The following is a 21,344-nucleotide window of genomic DNA, read 5'->3' as shown; positions in this document are numbered from 1 at the left end:
TTAGAGATCCTTCAAGCACTTGAGCTATCAACGTTCGAAATGTCTCTAGTAGGGATTCCTATGGTTTTTAATGTTGTGATTCTTTCACCTCATGGTTATTTTGGGCAAGAAAATGTTTTAGGAATGCTAGACAAGACATTAGTGGACAGGTAAACAATTTTTTTATGATTGAAATCTCCATTCCATGATATCCTCCCTTTATTTTTTAATTGTATTTTAAACGTTTATTTTGATTTTGTTTTGTCCTTTAAATATGAAATAGAAAATACTTTGTATCATGTCCATTTAGACAATCACCAAAGCTTGAAGATGAATTAGTATAGCACAATATTGATTGGAATCTTTATAGCTATTTCGTGTTTAAAAAAAATCATGACTATAAAAAAGTTTTCTTTCATGTTGTTATTTGAGAACATGTTGTTTATATACTTGAGCAAGTTCCTGCATTAGAAAATGAAATGTTGTTGTGAAAAAAATGACAAGAATTAAACATCACACCTCAGATTATTTGTTTTCACAAGTTATCTACAGCTTGAGTTTTTAGCATGTAACTTAGTTGGCATGATTGTGCCTAATATTTCCTTAAAGGTTGAATACTAAGTTACTAAGGTGTTAGTTTATATGGTGACATTTTATTTGATTTGTTTATAGAGGTCATCTAGCTACATTATAGTGGCCACTATCGCCCAACTGAAGAAAACTTGTTCGAGTTTCTTGCTTGTATGGGGAAAAATGGCTTTGACATTGCTGATGTTGAGGTATATGTCATATAAACTCTTTATAGTATACTTCAGTTTATATTCTAGTGTTCATTGTATTTAATGTCTTACACTCTGCATTGTATATTTTGTTGTTGTCAGAAAAGAAACTCAATATTGATAGTAAGAAGCAGAAATTGAAGAAAGAAGCTAAGAGAAATAACACTGGAGCAACGAATGCAAAAAGAGAGAGACAAGAGAGTCGATCTAGTGATACCCTTAGAGTCAATATCCCACATAAGACAAACACATAGAGACTGATGGTCAGGTCTTCATAGTTGGTGAATTAACTTGCAATGCCTTGGCAACACAATGATAATTATTTGAAGTGATGAAACATCATTTCATTTGAAAATTGTAGTCTAACCAATATTAAGTTGGAAACTCATATTGTAATACTTTAACATTTCATATAATAAAATTTATGTGGTTGAAATTATTCATAGTGGCAACTTTGTGTTTTCATATTAGATGAACATGCACATTGTATGGCATTTTTTAAAATTTAGTCAAAGAATCATACAAATTAATTTATGTTGATTAATAGTGAACACATAAAATAAATATAAAACCACTAAATTAGTAGGTTATATTGAATAATGATGAATGCAAATAAAATGAATATATGACTAAATTAGTCATTTATAATGATTATTAATGAAAGTAAATGAAATGAATATAAACTACTAAATTAGTAGTTTATATAATGAATATGAAACTAAGAAAAAAGATAAATGACTACCGTAAATGATAAATTTGTAGTTACAAATGAAGACTAAATTTTGCATATGTACAACTATTAATAGCTAATTTACAGTATCTTATAACACGACCAAAATTTAGTTATATTTCTCTGGTCATTAATTGGTTTTAAATTATGACTAAAATTTGCATATATATGACTATTAGTAGCTAATTTACAGTATCTTATAACACGACTAACATTTTGGTCATATTTCTTTGGTCAGTAATTGGTTTTCTTAGGTGATCATACAGTAATGTATTTTGTCATTAATTGTGGCAATTAATGACTAACTAAATCAATGACTAAATTTATGGCTATATATACTACTAGATGATAAAATTGAGACAACCAATTAATGACTAAGCTAAAAACGACTAAAAGTTGGTCGCATTATAAGATACTGTAAATTAGCTACCACTGGTCACCAACTGGAAAATAGTCATTTATATGCAAATTTTAGTCGTTTTTTTAGTAATTAATTAGCCATTTTGTACTAGTGTACTATGTATTTTCAAATGAATAAATCCCTATATAGATGAATGTTTAGGCATTAAAATACTAATGCAAGACCCATATAATATCCCATCCCTATTGAATCATACACACCATATACATGAAATGAGTTTGCCTAATTCCTAAAAGAACCACGCATACCATCATATACCTATGCACCTTACCATTATCGTATACATGAAATGACTTTGTTTACTAGAAAACAAACATGACATATGTGTTCCCTATGACCATATATGGTAGTCAATGTATAATTGCATCATGTACATGGAAGATGGGATATAATGGCAGACAAGTTCTTTGGCATGGCAGAAAAGACTTTTGATGAGATATAACAGTCACATGGAAGACAAGCTTTTTTTCCATGATCTTTTTTTTTATCTTTCACATGGGAGACTGATATAATGTATGTGCATCATTACATGGCAAACCAAATATTGACATGTTTTTGTGAATCTGTCGTAAACTATGTTGGATATATATAAAAACAAATATATAACATGTTTGATGCCCAAGATAAATACTACATAAAATACAATTAAAAAAACAAAAAAACGTTGCATACTAGATGGACATATTAAATGGAAACTAAACATATTTTTAGCTAGATGTTGCATATTTGATGGACATATTACGCTGAATGTATCTAAGGTTGTACGCTGCATATTTTATGAATGTATTACATATTATGTATTACATTAATGTTGGTCAGCCAACCTTAAGCCAATGATGTAACCTTTTACCATATGATGAACTACTATATATATATACAAAGTACCAATTATCCAATTTTGTATTTAACTAAGCTTTTGCGTTTGGTGAAGAGAAGATATAGTTCACATCTTGTGAACTAACAATAAAGGAAGGAATATAATAAGAACTTTTTGCATACCTATAAATCCTGTAAGAGACTCTTCTTACGAACTTGAGGAAGGATAATCGTCACAGTCATATTGTAGATTGGTTGGTAAGTGTTCCTTGTAGATTGACTTGCAGACTTGTGAGAAAATTCAGTGACATTTCTGAAGTTTGCAGACCTATACAAATTACATAGCTATGAAGTGACATATATGAAGGTTACGTACATATATTTTTACAGACCTTAATCCTTCTTGTCACCAAAATTTGGACCTCTCGTAGAGTTGTGTTTGAAGACATCCTTGTGGCAAGACAATTCATTGAGAGATCTATTTGTACAAACCTAATCAACTTTGGAAGCAGTTCTTTGAAGAATTCTATAGCCGCAATGTGGTGCATCATTGAAGTCACTCTTACAGAAGATCACAAAGGTCATCATAGAAGACTTGTAAAGCAGCTTCATTAAGCTAACATTGGAGCAGGCTCATAGTAGTTTTTGAGGACTTTGGATAGAACTAAATTGGAAAACCATTTGAAGAATTTGAAGACTTGTTTGGAGCAAACTTTGTTGAGCAACCAATTGGAGATCCAAAAGAAAAAATCCTTGAATAATTGTTGTGTTTTGAAGACCTATTGACTTGTGGAGACTTGTAAACACTTGAATTTGTTACCATATTGAAGATCGTCTTGTTGAGGAAAATAATTATTGAAGACCCTTTAGAAGTTGACTTGGGAGCATTAGTAGAGATCTTGTGAATGATTGAAGTCGTCATGAAGTAACCTTGGAGAATTGTGTTTTGGGTACCATGAAGAACAGTGGAGACACATTCATGTGAAGATAAAAGTTGTCATTGATGATGTGACATGGAGACTAAGTGAAGGGATAGGTGAAGATTGACAGGGCTCGTTGAAGAATACATTGGGAGTTGTGAAGTATAACCAAATATATCTTGATGAAGTAAAGCTAAGGGTTGGAGTCCAAGAGGTTGGAGCCTCAAAAAGATAGGGTTGGTGCCTTGCGATATAGGGTTAGAGCCCTAGAGAATCGAAGTCCTCATGAAACAAGGTTGGAGCCTGAACCAGATATATGGTTGGAGCCCTTAAGGTTGGTGCCTCAAAGCTGAAAAGGTTGGAGCCTTGGAAGTCCAAGTTGTTGCTTCACAAATATAGGTTGGAGCCTAGGAGATTGAAGATCAGTGTCTTCATCTAGGCTTGGAGCCCTACATATATTGTACTTGATTTATTGAAGAAATTAATAGAATAATTTATTCTTATTGTTCATTTTTTGTTCTAAATATAAGCTATCTAAATGGTATAAGTAACAATTGAAAAGGAATACTGATTCACCCCCCGTCTTAGTATTTCCAACATACCAGTCTAAAGTAAAAACAACATTCAATATACCACACTACTCAGCAATCAACAAAAATTGTGTTACTTCCCTTTGTCCTTCATATGCATTCATTGGCATGTTCTCTCTTTCTCATTGCATATGATCTTTTTGGCTTCCCTTGAAGCCATCATCTTCTCTTCAATGAATTGGAGTAAGGGATCTACTCCCCCAAGTACATTTTCTTCCTTTTTCTTCCACATCTATATATGAGCTAATTTCTTGTGTTGGATTACCTAACTGGGTGACATTCTGCCATTACCCGAGTATCAAAACCACGGGTCATTCCTTTTGTTAGCACCAGTTAAAGCCAATTTGTAATTTACATGTTGCTCTTCTTTCCTATTTTGTTGCTTTGGAGGACTTTTAAGGTTGATGCTACTTCTTTTGTCTGATTGTCTCTGCTTGTTGTAGGTTATACAAGAGAGATCAACCACATGAATTTCAAATTCTGATATGCTAACTCTCTACTAATTATCTTCAAAACCAGGAATTTTTCTGTGCTTCCTCCATGCTCCATTCGATTTGCCTTTCTTTTGAATGTTGAAATAGCTCCTGCGTTGTTGTCCTTTTTGGCTCTCGACATGATCCATACCTCTTTTTGCAATGTTTTGAAAAGAGGTTTTATTTCCAAATTTTCATGTATTTGTTTTGTGCCCATAATTCTTACACTTGTATATTTCAACATTATTCAAGATGGGGGAAAAGGAATTGTTTTTCTTATCAAAAATTTTGCTTGTCCAATTTATTGGACTGATTCTCATTCTCCTGGTGTTTTTGGGCCACCCAAATTATTTCCTTTAAGGGGAAAAGGTTGTTTGTAGTTGCTTGTTCAAATTTCTCTTAAAAACTAATGGATGTCGTTGAAATAACACATTCCACTTCTATTGTTGTTCCTTTTATTCCCTCTCTAGACACTTGGAGGCAAAGTGACACATATTATTACAATAAAAGAATATGAGGGGACACATACATTTATTTCAATTCCTAGAAGTTCCTTTATCTCCTTGATGTTGCGTTCTTTTCTCTACTTTTGCATTGCTATTGGATCTCCCTGTAAACAAATTTGTGGATCCATTTGATGATGTTGTTGGGCCACTGTCATTTTCCAGTATTGTCTCAGCCTGATAGGAACAATCATTGGTATGAATCTCCTTAAGCGCTTTAGAATTCTTTGCATGCTTCTAAAGATTCATCAACTACTCATTTAATGTCTTATTCGCTTCTTCCAAATTCACATTATGGCTATGAATTTCTTAACCTCCGAAAGAGAGGATATGAGCTACCTCTTGAAATAGATCTTTTCTTCAATATCTTCCAAATCAATAGAGGAGTAACTAGATTCAAAACAAGTGTCTATTTCACTCTCAAAATTAGTTCCCTTGATGACTCTAGAGATTCTTTTGCTGACACGTGAGATGTCCTTGCTTCCTCTTCACCAGAGGCAGACCCATTTCTTCTTGACCAATACCCAGTTATGTTATTACTATTAAGTTAGCTTTGTGTTTACTGTAACTAGATGAGTAAATGTCACTTTCACCAGTACTTGCAGCTGAGCATTTTGAAAATAAATGGCCTATTATTTTACAATAACAAAAAAATGACAACATACTTTCAAATTACATCTCGTCTTGGTGTCGATCAACAATTTGACACCTTGATATAGGATAATCATCGTCTGATTCATGATCTTCAATGTTCTTTGAATCTTTGACTACTTCATCCTCTAGTGAATGCCTCTTGACATCACATGTAGCTTGCATGTCTACTTCATAGATGGAATGAAATTTATCCCATATCTCCTTGGAAATCTTAAAGATATTATTTTTTTACTATCTGACTTGGACAACCCTTTCATGATTTCCGTCCTAGCTTATTTATTAAACTTATCATCCATCTCTCCATTCTCCCCAGATAAACATACATCCAAATCAAAAGCGTGCAGATAGATTCTCATCTTGTAACCTTCCAAGTTGTATTATTTTAGCCATTCAAAAATTGAACTCCATCTAAGGAAATCTAGTCTTGGTTCTTCATGATCCCTGATCTTCCTTCCATGTGTTAAACTAATTCTGAAGGACACTGAGTCTGATACCATTTGTTATAATCAATGGAAACCAGGACACTAATGAGGGATGGGTGAACTAGTAGTGGGCCAAATGATACAAATATTCACAGATTATACTTTTTAATTACCTTAGAAATTGTTCATCGATCAACAATACAACTCAATCATAACATAATCATCATCAAGCACATGAGAAATATATACCCAAGACAGGTCCAATATTAAATTTATTACAAGCTTCAAATTGATTACATCATTTCCCCACAAGCTACTACTTGAATGTTTATCAGCTACTACTAAAAGGAAATTCTATCCTTACTTATTTATCAGTCTTCACTGAAAGGGACTCTTGCCACTTCTGTTTTATTAATCTCTACTAAAAGGGACTCTTGTCCCTGCTCATTTATTAGTCAATACTGAAAGAGACTACTACCCTTACTCATTTACCAACACCCAATGGGAGGGACCCTTTTCCATGAACATTTATAGACACCCACTAGAAGGAGCTACCACCCCTAATCTGCAAGCTACCACTTGTGAGCCTTGTTGATTCATATTTTATCCATTTTCAAACTATAACAAATAGGAAATTTGTCACAAGTAAATAATTTTTTCTCACTACAACTGCTCACCAAAACCACCATACAAACACTTTCAATAATCTTTGATTATAGATAAAACCACCATCACCTTAAGAAATTTCACATTACTGAACAAATTACCTAATTGATCAAATCACCAACCATACATACCAACGACATCAATCACTAATCATCAATGCACTTCTTTGCATCTCTAGAACACCTTTCATACCAATATTGGTTTATGATTCACCCTTGATGCATATCCACATTATGCATCAAGTTGCACAAAAAACCTCTAATTCACATCCTCATCCACACACTCTACTCTTGCAACCCATGAACTTTATTTCTTGAATTCTTCTTTTAAAGAATTATGGGTTGATAATTTTGGAATTGGACTTTGGTTAATTTGCCTTCAAATCTACTACATGGATTTCTTTTTTCCTTTGTTGTATTCAATCCAGTCTTTTGTATGTTCTCTTAACTTCCCAATCTTTGATTTGTAATTTTGAGCTCAATCTGTGAGTATTTCTATTTATTTTTCTCATTTTGGGTTTTTAATAGAATTTAACTTGGACGTTCTATTTCTAGTGGATCTCTAGCTTTCTCACAACTTCCAAATCTACCTCTTAACTTTTCCATGTTGCTATGGAAACTCCAAGTCATTCAATCCTTAGGGGCAAAGGCTCTGCTAAAAATTAGCTTCCAAAATAGTTTCTGACTCATCATTCATGCATGTGCCTTCGGCACATTGCTATAACCCAAAAATCCTTTTTAATAAACACAACCAACTAAAGTTTTTAACTCGTTCATGTGCCTAAAGCACCGAACATAGGCTCAAAGTTAAATATGTCGTCATTGCCAAATATAAACTTCATGGGTCAAATACTAGAAATTCTGTCGAATTAGCCTTAAGCTCCTTTGCTTGGTGCCTTTACCTATTTTTCACCATAAGACTGCTGCCAGTGATTGCCAGCTAAGCCGTTTAGTACTAATTTTCTCCAGCCTATCAGGGGCCTAATTCCTTTATTATTTTCTTTGCACCCTTGTTCTTATTTCTACATGAAATGACCAAATGTCAATGCTTATATCTAGAGCCCCTTTGCCCAACACTTTAGTTTTGAAACCTTTTTATTGATAAAATTGTTGTCAACAATAACTCTATTGGGTCCATTGCACCTTAAGTCCCAAGGGTTAAATTTCCTTATTAATGGCTCTACACCCTTGGTTTTTTGCGGCTACATATAAGTTGTGCCTGGTGCTAAGGTTGGACCTCCCTCTATCCCGATTCTTTAACTCATGAAACCAATGTAATCCTCTTACCATACATTGGTCTCTTCTTTAGTAGGCATCGTTGTGAGTGGGGTCTGCATGCATCCAATAAAACCCACTCACATTGCTTTGTTGCACATGCCACATATGTTTGGTCCCCATTTTGGCCACTTCAATAGATTTTCCGCTATGTTTGGCTACTCTGCAAAACTTAGATATACAACAAAAATGGTCTCCAACCTTATTTAAGTCTAATATTTGACTTTGGGGTCACCAACTTTGACTATATTTTTCTTTTGATCCAGGAAGCCATTTTCAAACTTCCACATACCACTGGAATTTTTTTCCAAAGATCTATCCATCTAAGTGGATTTCACCTATATTTGGGACAATTTGCTGCAAAATAACTAGCTCCAAAGTCTCTACACCTTTGTTTCTCTTTCCCTTTCGACCTTTGGAATTTCATTTACCTTTACCTTTGACATCAGTGAAAAGATATTTACCAATGAATTTGCAGTTTCCAATTGTTGACTTTGCTCACAATATTTTCCCTTTCCACCAATGACTACATACTTCCAACATCTATCCCTCCTCTAAGAGCTATCAAGCTAAAGCGATTTATGTCTCTGATACCACTTGATGGCACCCAAGTCACATCAACACTAATATCCCCAATATTGCATCCAACTCAACAATATTTCATCTAAAATTTTAACATATGCATTCAATATAAGAATAAGAATAAGAATAATAATATCAGTGCAACGGGTGGGCCAAAAGGGGATTTCAAACTAAAACACATTTCTCCAAAAATTAAGCTTTTTCTTCACAGTTTCTACAAAATTATTCCGTAGCTCATGTTCTCCAATTTACGGTCCCATCGCTATGAAATGACTTCATAGTGATAGTTAAAATTATGTATTACAGTTTTGGGGAAGATGAAGTGACTCAAATCTTTTCCAAACCGGCTCTCCACATCCGAAACTTGCTTCTCAACATAGTAAATGATTTAATTTTCCTCTCTTCACTCGAGTTTGCATGCTAACTCAAATTTCATAGTCACAAAACAAATCAAAAAGGATTTGACAACATTCAAAATAGGGTACTCTATTTTAGGGCAACAACACACAGTTCACTGTAAACACCACACATTGCTCAACTGGAACACAATGAACACTCCTTCATGCGGTTCTGAAGCCATTACAACAAAATAGAAAAGATAAATGAACAATGACACAATGATTGAAGCCACAATGTTCATATTTTTAATGTAAATCAGTTCAACAAGTTACAAACTCTCAAATTGATCAAAACACACATGAATAAAACTACAAATAATAATGGCTCACAACTAGAAAATTATTCAGTGTAACCACAAAGTTTCAATTCATTTAAAAATCACAAAAATTACAACCCAATTGTTGTTAATTATGCCATTCACACATAAATACCTTTCGATTCACACAGATTGGAAAGTGTAGGCATCTGCAAAACATCAGAATTATAGTTACACATAGAAATAACAAGTTCCTCTCTTCTCCTATCTCTCTTCGCCTCTGTCTTCTTCTCCTCTCCTAAGGAACTTCGCAAAAACTAATTATTGTTTCCCAAAAGAAACTGATTATGAAAACCAATGGTCACCACTGGTGAATCATTTCTCCTTCCCCACAAAATAAGAGAAACTTAAAACTATATTTACAATGGAAAATAAATTCTCTAACTTATTTCTAAAATACCAAAACTCACTTCCTAAATGTAAATATGTACAAATTATTACAAAACATTTAAAATTTTCTCCTAGCATTACCATGTGACCACACCATCACATTGGTAAGCTCTTATCTAATGTCTTGATATTTTGTACTCGGTCTATGCAGTTGTATCAGACTCCCAAAGTAGGATAATTTATGGCCTATTGGTCATAATCCTTTGATATATAGTCCTCCTGGATCCAAAACCTTAAAGTTCATTTTGTGATTCATTCCTTTGTGTTCGTGTTATTCTTTTTTTGTTCTCCTCAACCTTCTTGGTTTCAAAACTTATACTATAGTTGTCCACTTTCTTTGTTGATAGCCTCTTGTACAGTCAATTGCCTCCTTCTTTGGACTGCCATTTCTACATTAATGTACCTCTTGCTAGGCATTCATTTTATTATTAGTTCTCTCATTTTCCCAATTTCAACATCCATTTCATCCCTCTTTACAAATGTTTCCCATTTGTAACTAGATCTTTCCTTGTATAGGATTTTTAGTATTCCTATATTCTTCCTCTTCAGGACACATCTCTCCACATATGCTTTATACATTTGGATGTCTTCTTCCTGGCTTTATCACAACAAAAATATTGTTTTCTTCTTCAAAATTTTCTACTTTGACCTCATCCTTTGTCTTAATGATATTGTGTTGCATGCTAATTTCTTCATATTGCTGAAGATTTATGTTGTTGCTACCCACTATTTTTTTCATTCCTCCCTCTTCTATACCATTTCTGTGTGGTATTTTAATATGATCCTTCTTTTCAACCGAGTCTACAAACTTCCCATGGTGTTCATTACCTGAATCCTTGTGTAGCCAAATTTCCAAAAACCTCATTTCTCCCTCAAAGTTCTTGAACATTATGTTTGAATATTCAACTTGTGGTTCTATCAATAGCTTAGACTCATAGTTTTGTGGAAAATTTTCCAGCAACAAAATTTCTTCATCAAATTTATCAAGCATTACATCTGAACGCTTCTCTTCGTTTCTCCTTTGGGTGTCTACATGAGTCAATTCCACTTTGTTTTCTACTAAAATGGATTGCCGCAAATATCCCCTAGAAATTATCTTTTGTACATTCTCATGAGGACACATAGTCTTTCCAACATAAATCAAATTTTGTCCATTCTCCTTAATCCTTAGGACAGTATTCAATGGTCTTCTTTCTTTCTAACTTGTGCAACATGCAAACACACATAATTTTTCAATTTCAAAATCACGAGGCCTTGCAGCCTCATTTGATGCTTCTTGCATAATTTCTTCATGTTGACCTTCATTCTCCAAATAATCTTTGAGACTCCCAGTGAGTCCCTCATCAACATATTCTTCATCATTTTCATCCTCTCCAAGGATGGATTCTTGTTCTGGTTCACAAATAATATCTTCAACAATTGTCCTTTGATGTTTCTCCATTTCTCTTCCCGAATGAGCATTTAACCTTTGTTCAAACTCCTTGAGTTTCTCCATCAACCTAGAATTTTTTATCTTTTTCCCAGCTTCACTTGCAACAAATTCCACTTTACTTTCTTCCATAGAGTCCATCTAGAACCGTGGTCTTCCTCATATATTTGTAGCATTTCTCTCAAAATATCTAGTTGTAATTTGATTTCAGCTACTCTATCAAATTCAACACAATTCGATTTCCTATGGAGTACCTTTGAACCTTTATTATGACCATCAGTAGTCAAAAATATCCCTCTTCTATGAGCTTCTCCCTACTCACTATGAGATGCAAACAAGCCATTGCCACAAGATGAATCCATCAACATGTTTCTAAATACCATACTAAGCTCTTCCATGCCTAGTCTTATCTTGGTATTTCTTTTGAGTCCTTCCTGTAGAATATTCATCTGAGCACTCTCTACTCTTCGGTCCTCTGCATTCAACTTCTCTCGGTTCTCTTTTGAAAAATTTGCTAGTCCTCCATCTCTGCTACAAGGTTATTTGCCATCATCATCAAGAAATCTCTTTATTCTTAACTACAGTCATCAACTCATCGTCCAAATATATGTTTGAAAATATGTTCTTGTTGTAGCTTCTCTTAATGACCTTACCTTTAATATTGGAGTCTTCAACGTCCCTTACACTCATAACACTTATTTTCATATATGTATTCAAAACAAATATGATGTACTCCCTCCCAAAGTATATTTTCCTTTCGTAAACTTTCATTGTTTCCTTCAAACTGTAGGACTTCAATCATGAAATTGTCAATTTCGAAATTCACAAAAAGTTAAAAACAAAACCAAATTTACCTCAATTATATTTCTAATTCTAATTATTCTCCATGCTTTTGCTACAAACTCTAAACTTTACTGGATTCATTTCTTTCATATTTTCATTCTACAATCATTAATTCAATTATAATTACACTTGTAAATTAAAACAATTTACGTCAGAGGCTTCCAAATCTGTATTGCTACAATTCTGAACTTCACTTACACTTTCATCTAATTTCTTTAAGAAAAATCCACTGCAATCTTTTCACAAAACCAACTTCATAGGAAAAGCAGATTCATGTTCACATACGTTGCTACAAGATTAGAATCATGCTATACTTTCTTTGGTGCAGACGTTTCTTCTTTAAAATATTTATGTTCCTCCTTTAAGACATGTTAAGCTAAAGATATTTCCGGCTCTGATACGACTTGATGGAACCCAAGCCACCCGACACCAATATCCCCAATCTACTCCACACATAGTTCTGAATTTACATCCAATTCAACAATATTTCATGTAGCATTTAAACATATGTATTAAATATAAGAATATGAATATGAATAAGAATATTGGTGCAATGGGCATGCCAAAAGTGTATTTCAAACAGAAACAAATTCCTCCAAAAATTTAATTTTTCTTCACAATTGCTACTAAATGATTTCGTAGTGCATGTTCTCCAATTTACTATTTCTTTGCTACGAAATTATTTTGTAGCGCTCATTAAAATTTTGTATTTTGGTTTCGGGGAAGATGAAATAACCCGATTATTTTCGAAACCAAGTCATCGTGTCCCAGGATTGCTTCTCAACATTGTAAACAATTTACTTTGCCTCTCTTCACCTAATTTTGCATGTTAGCTCAAATTTAACAGTCATAAAACCAACCTAAAAGGATTTGACAACATTCAAAATAAGGTACTATGGTTTAGGGTAACAATGTCGAGTTCACTGTAAATACCACAATTTTTTCTACCATAACACTGTGAACACTCCTTCACAGGGTTTTTAATCTATTACAACAAAATACAAAAGATAAATGAACAATCACACAATGATTGAAGCCACACTGTTCAGATTGTTATTGTTAATTGGTTCACCAAGTTACAAACTCTTAAATTGATCAACACACACAAGAATAAAACTACAAATAATAATGGTTCAGAAGTAGGAATTGATTCAATGTAACCAAAGAGTTTCAATTCATTTAAAAATTGCACAAATTACAACCCAATTTTTGTTCATTACATTATTTACACAAAAACACTTTTTAGTTCGCACAGATTGGAAAGTAAAGAAATCTACAAAACTTTAGAATTGTAGTTACACAAAGAAATAGTGAGTTCCTCTCTTCTTACCTATTCTTCTCCACTCCTCAGGAACTTCCCAAACACTCTTTTCTTATCATTTCCCAAAAGAAACTAACTATGACAACCAAGAGTCACAAGTGGTGAATCGTTTCCCCTTCCCCACAAAATAAGGGAAGCTTAAAACTATATTTACAACAAAAAATAATTTCTCCAAATTATTTCTAAAAAATCAAAATCACTTCCTAAATGTAAATATTGACAATTTTGTTACAAAACATTTAAAATTTTCTCCGAGGATTACCATGTGACCACCCCATTACATTGCTAAGCTCATGTCCAAAGTATTGATATCTTGTGCTCAGCCTTGCAACTGCATCATAGGGAAGAATCGTGAAGTGTCAAGAGACAGAAAAAGGCAAGAATCTTAGGGTATGTAGAGAGGAGAAACTTTGAGGCCTTTCGAACGAACTATCAACTTTGTAACCTTACCTATAGAGGAAGGCCATCATTCATTGAATGTCGAAAAGAATAAGAGGAAAGAATAGAAATATTCATGGGGAGGGACACAAAGAATGGTTGCCTAGAAATAAAGTCCATAGCAGAGATGGAAAAAAGTTGGCCTGAGAACAAACAATAAAGAACTAAATAATTCAAAAATGAAAATCAACTTAGCATAGGTCAACTCTCGAGTGTCTAGAAACAAAACCTTCACATGTATTGGAGTAATGGGAGGTGATGAATGCCATTAAGCTCTATTACTTGCATGAGTGAAAGTTAATGATCCACCTAGGCTAGTGTGCCATATCTACCATGGGTATTACTTATGGTAATGATGGTATAGCATCCCATGACGTCCATAATGTCATTAATCATCTCCATCAAAATAAAACATTTTTAAATACCTTCTCAAACTTATTATAAACCATGAAACTTGATTTCCAAAATTTACCTATTCATGAAAAAAATAAAAATAAAAAATAAAAAATATTTTCACGTAATTAACTTTTTTAAATTATAGTTTATTGGCTATTTGTTCATTATATTGATGTTTAAATCTAAAGCATCAAATTTTAAAAACATTAAAAAAATTGAATTCATAACCATATTTGATGATGATTATGATGATTAATGTCCACTAAGACCAACATGGTCTATCACACCTTAAGAAGGTAAGAGATTAATTTAGATTCTTTAACATTTTATTTCTATGATACAAAGAAGGGAGAGAGGCGGTCCAAGATCACTATAGTTTTGATGAATTAACATGTCAATAAGGCTAGCAGTGTGGCAAATGTTTTGGAAATGAGAATGGATGTGAGTAAGAGCCAGGAAATCCAAGAGAAATTAATTTTCACTTTCAACCCCATTTGTATTGAAAAGGTGATAAACTCTTTCATCCCAAGGTGTTTTGGGAACATATCAATGCCTGGTTTCACTTTGAAGCTCATGAGAATTAGTTAATAACTTTTCAATATTCATTTTCTTCTTAGCACAAGTCAAAACAGAAAGATAATTTTGGTTAGCAAGAATGGGGTTGATCACCTCCTTACAATACCTTAGCTTCCTTTTTCCCTCTAGCTTCTTATCATCTCACAACTTATCCTTAAATTTAGAAGTAATAGTATTTTTAATATTATCCCTATTCTCCAAAATGTTCTCCTCCTTTACCCCCCAATGGTCAAGCTAAGACTAGGCATCCTTATGTCAGCCTTGTTTGAGCCAGAGGTGGGGGTTTTGGCTAGAGTTAGAAGAAATTTTCTGGAACCTCTTGGCTTCCATGTTGTAAAGACTTTTATTATACATTAGATAAATAAGCATAGCCATGCTTTCAATGGTAGGAAGGCTAGCTCCAATCAAGAGGATAGGATGGGGAGTATTTCTTTCAATATTGAGGTTGTAGGTTGTAAATTTCTTTTGGATTAGCTCAATCTTCCTCCACGATTCTTTCGATAAACGACAACCCCAAAACTCATATCCATATAAAATAATAGAGGTGACGAGAGTCTCGATTTTGTTACTATATTAATTTTTCTTTTATATAAAATATTATATTGAGATAAAAGAGATATTACATTGTTTTGTATTTAAATAGTTTGTATAGTTATTTAAATTTTTTTTTATTTTTATTTTTTATTTTACTGGGCATAAGCAAAATTTAAACTTTGATGACAGACGGACAACATTACACATCATACTGGACTGTAGAATGAGCCTCTCGGCTCAATAAAATTAAATAAATTTTTATATTTATATATATAATAATAATTTTGATATTTATTATGATCTTAGTCTATCAATATTTATAAACCATTTAATTTATATACTACTCACAATTTATCTACTCAACCTTAATATAATAAGGCAATTTAATGGTGAAATTAAACATATTTAATAGGTTAAATATGTTTTATTTAACTTTGACCAACCATTATGTTAACACCATCCACATAAGCTACTTCTCTAATGATATTTTAGGTTTTTCAAATCAAATGTATTAATTAATATCTCTTACATAAAGAAATAAAATATATGTTTTATAATAAAAAAATTATATAAATTTTTAAATATCTTAATAAAAAATTTAAATAAAATTATTATTAATATTGAAAAAATAATTTAATTTATAGTGTAACCAAAAATCATTTATAATAATATAAAAAAAAACTCCAATTTATTTAAAAAAAATTATATTATTGACTTATTACGTCGTAAGGTGTTCGCCTTTGAAAAAAATCCCCTCCATGCCACCTTCTCTCATTGTGCACCATTGATCTTATGTGTTAGACGATTAAAATAATTTCCATGGTTTGATCATCATAGGCGGTGGAGATTCGAAAAAATGTTTGGAATGACCCAAGAGTGAACATTTATTGTTCAAAACGTTAGCTTAGACATCAATAGAGGAGGGCTAGGGCTCCCAAATTATTTTTCACATTTTACAGACGTGCTAGACCAATAGTCCAAGTTTCTTTGTTTTCCAATTCTGAGCTCCCTAAATTTTGTTTAACTTACCTACTAGTGATACACTTGATAGGTTGTGAGGGAGGTCGAGTAGGTGACCCTTCATGGTAATACTATATGGTTTTCCGATTTTTATTTCTTCATTCCTTTATATTTCATTTCACCAATTCCAGGCTACAGGTTTCATTTCAATGATGATGAGAAACTTCACACACAAGAATGCATAATCCCTTAGTAGGAGTTGGCAACAGCGGTTTGGGTTTTGTTTTGGATAAGTGAAGAAGTAACAGGAAAAAAATTCTCCTCCCCGATTGGCAACGACAAATTCTTGATGGTATGTTATATGAGATCTAGTCTTCAGGTTTTGAATATTCATTCTTGTTTAGAATTGGATAAACTTCCAAATAAGATAAGAGATATTCAAAATTTGAAGCATCTCAATCTAGATGCATTCTTTAGTCTTAAGAAGATTCCATAAAATATTTCTCAGCTCTCTCCATTGAACACTCTATTAATGGAGTCTACTTGTGCAATAACTGTCGAAGATCTCTCAAAGCTCTCCAATCTCATGTACCTGAAAATGTTGGTGAAATTAGAAACTGGATTGGATACAAAGGATGAGATGACAAGCTTAACATTAGAATATGGAAATGAAGTAGGTGCAGGTGAAAATAGAGATGGTGCAACCCTTGAGCGTGGTATTCTCCAAAACATATGGAACATATGTAAATTGCAAGATTTTCATCTCATTAATTATTACAAGGAAATTCTACCCAATAGTATTTGTAAGTTCCAAAATATTAGTGTTACTTTTGCACTCATGTTACTAATTGGAGGCTCTTTGTAGCTTGGAGGAGACCAAAAGTGAAAGTGCAGGTGACTCTTTAAAGATATCATGATTAGCTATTAATAAGTCTGTTGAGAAGCGTGACGTATAGTTTTTGTATACCATAGAAGTTTAAGTTTATCATGAATCTGTGGTAGTTTGAGCATAAGATCTGTATTCTTTGTCATGGTCATGGTCTAGGTTACGCTGGAATGTTGTATCAATGTCTTCTTTAAACTAGTTATGTCAACATTTGGGTGAAAGGGAGCTTCTCTACAAGATAGGCAGTTGCAAGAATAGAAATAAAAGTATTAGCAGTAACAAGAGGAGGTTCCTTGTCTAGATCCACAGTAGATACAAACACATTAGTCCCTGGAAGATCAATTCTCCCCCTTGGGTTCTAAGGGCTTGGACGCTAAAATCAGGAATTGAAATTAGTTATTCTATTTACACGACATAGCTTGGGGAGTTGATCCATAACCCATGATAAAGAAAACCAAATATCACATACCACTAACAATCCCCATAGTCAAATTGCATGCAAAAAATATTCACCAATGATAATGTGATTATGTCCTGTAATTTCTTACAATTCTTAGTTTATGTTTATTCGAGGATATTATATTTGAGGCTGCAAAAAAGAAATAAGGATTAACTTGGTCCATTCACCGTCTGACACACACAATTGGCTTCTCTTCTTAGAGCTTGATCAATGTATTAGGCACACTATGTTTTTACGCTTCCATTTGCGAGCATGAGGGTTTTCTTTTTAGTACCCAAACATCCTAGGTAACCATAGGAAAACCTTTTGTCCCACAATATTTGGCCCTACTAGGAAGCCAACATGACACATATTGATATTGTAAGCCTGGAGAACCTTATGTGCTTCAATTAACTTGCCAATAAATGGAAGATCCATGTACTATCAAGACAGAAAATTATGTTGCAACTACTCTAGAAACTAATTGGACATGGCAAGACCACCCAAAATGGGATGCAAATATATTCGCTAATACCATCACTATGAACAAAATTCCATGTTACCAAAATCACTAGAGGAGGCTCATCAAAACCAACACAAGCCCGTAGTTTGTCATATGATGGTTGAAAACATCCCTACAGGCCTCACAAATGACTAATAAATAACCTCTAGTGCCAACCACTGAATCATGATTAGGTTGCATAGACAGGTGGACTATCTCTGAATCATCTAGAAGAGACACACCGCTCAATTGACCCATGCAAATGGGTAGACTCCAGTGGATACAAAGGGAATTTATTGTAACACAAAGAAATGGTGTTAAGTGGTACACTTATGTTATCAATTTGAAGAGTTGAATACATGGAGATAAAGTTAACATATCGGTAAATTAATGTCCAATCAATCTAATCATATCTTCAAAAAGAGATCCTATCGGTTAGTCTTCCTAGCACACTTCATCGCCCTCCACATTGAAATCATGGTATCTAGATTAGAGCACATTTGTACAAAGCATATGTTCTCCTTGTGCACAATATTCATGGCTATTTCGTCACATGCAATGCGACAACCTTAGCCATAAATTTGAAGGAAATATTCATCAATGTTTTAGGACACCACATGCCTATAGTCTCTAGAAACATTGTTTTGAATAATTTTCATCAAAGAATTGATGATGATATTATCTTGCTAAAGCACTTACTTGAACTATTAATGTAAACATCCTAGAATTTGGCAGAAAGTGGGTTTCTTAAATAGCTAACACAATTAAAATCAAATAAAGTGGGTTCAGTACCAAAATTGTGTGCCATCAAGACATAGTCTCTTGGGCATATTATGTCAATATCTGAGGATGAGTTTCATGACTTGATTTTGTTCATTTTATTTTTCTGTTTTCATTGTAGGAGATCAAGATTGAAATATTATGGATTGAATTAATTTTTTCTTACATTATTGATGTCATCTTTTTTTAATTGATGCCCTCATTATTGGTGATCACCATCAGTTTTGAGATCTTGTGTATGACCTTACAAAGACGTCAAAAATATGTGCCACACAAGTCCTTCTTTATTCCTTGATATTTTGAGATGTCATAGTTAATATTATGGAGGGATATCACTTGACATGTCATGCCAATATCTATTCACTATAACACAAATAGTATGGCTTTGTCCCATGTTTCTTTAAATGAAATATTAAACATCCTTTGAACAAAGTTTACCTCAACAGGATTGGTCCCCCTTTACACATATTGGTTGGATCACCATATAATTTTTGAAAATCTCATTAGTGTTTAATCAATAAGGTCAGCCTTAGCCTGTACTACAGGTAGTCTGTCCCAAACAAAATTATACCAGTGCAAGATATATATATATATATATATATATAATATATATATATATATATATATATATATATATATATATATATATATATATATATAGACATATATGACCATCTAGCAAGATTTTTCTTAAGATTAATGTGCTAGCGATTCTATATTTTCCACATGTCACATGACAGATCTGCAGTTTGGTGTGTAGGTCTCTAATTTTGTGTGCATAATATTATTCATGATCTTCCAAATGATTTGAGATGTTCATAACTGAGGAGCTTGGTATTAGCCTCCAATATTCATTTGGAAAAGGTTCTAGAAGAATTTTTAACAATGTGAAATCTCTTCAGGTTTTCGATTTTTCGTCCACTTCAATGAAATGATTTCCAACCTTGAAGCAAATTCCCCAACTTTAGTTTCTCAATTTGTCTAAATGCTCCATTCTTGCTGATTTTCCTGATAGCCTTTGTAGTGTCTTGTCACATAAAGGTTTGGATTTGTCGTACACTCCAATAAAATCATTTCTTGAGTACTTTTGTAATCTATCTAGTCTTCAGGTCTCGAATATTAATTCTTATTTAGAACTGGATGAACTGCCGAATAAGATATGAGATCTTGAGAATCTGAAGCATCTCAAGCTAGATGCATGGTTTAGTCTCAAGAAGATTTCAAAAAATATTTCTCAACTCACTTCATTGACCACTTTCATTTTTCCATTAATGGAGTCTACTTGTGTAATAAGCGTGGAATATCTTTGAAAGCTCTCCAATTTCATGGAGCTAACAATAGTGGTAAAATCAGAAACTGCATTGGGCACAATGGATGAGATGATAAACTTATCATTAGAATCTGAAAATGATGCAGGTGCAAGTGCAGATAGAGATGGTGTAGCCCCTGAGCATGGTATACTCCAAAATATAGGGAATCTGAATAAGTTGCAAGATTTTCATATCATTAATTATTACACAAAAAATCTACCCAAAAATATTTGTAAGTAACAAAATCTCATAGTGTTACTTTTGCTCTCATGCTACCAATTGGAGGCTCTTCATACCTTGGAAGAGACAAAAAGTGAAAGTGAAGGTGACTCTTTAAAGCTATCATGTTTAGATATTAATGAGACTATTAAGAACATGATGTAGAGTTTTTGTATACCATGTAAGTTTAATTTTATCATGATCTGTGGCAGTTTGATCATAACCTATGTATTCTTTGTCATGGTCATGGTCTGGGTTACGCAAGCGATGTTGGGTTGATGTCTTCTTTAAACTAGTTTTGTGAAAATTTGGGTGAAAGGCAGCTTCTCTATAGGATAGTCATCTACAAGAATAGAAAGAATAGTATTGGTAGTAACAAGAGGACGTTCCTTGTCTAGATCAGTAGTAGACACAAACACATCAATCCCTGGAAGATCAGATCTCCCCCTTCGGTTCTGAGCACTTGGACGCTCAAATCTCTCCTTAAGAACATTGAAATCAATCATTCTATTTACATGACATATCTTGGGGAGATGATACAGAACCCATGATAAAGCAAACCAAATCTCATATACCACTGACAATTTCCATAGCCACATTGCATGCCAAAAATATTCACCATTGATAATGTGCTTATGTCTCGTAATTTCTTATGATTATTGGTTTAGGTTTATTCAAGGATATTTTATTTGAGACTGCAAAGAAGAAAGAAGGATTAACATGGTCCATTCACCATATGACACACACATTTTTCTTCTCTCCTTGGAGCTTAATGAATGTTTTAGGCACACTGTGTG

This window comes from Pinus tabuliformis, chromosome 9, assembly GCF_031772625.1.
Source record: "Pinus tabuliformis cultivar Carrire ecotype Pingquan chromosome 9, CPIR1, whole genome shotgun sequence".
In the NCBI taxonomy this organism is placed as follows: Eukaryota; Viridiplantae; Streptophyta; class Pinopsida; order Pinales; family Pinaceae; genus Pinus; species Pinus tabuliformis.
Note: the sequence above shows the minus strand (reverse complement) of the source record.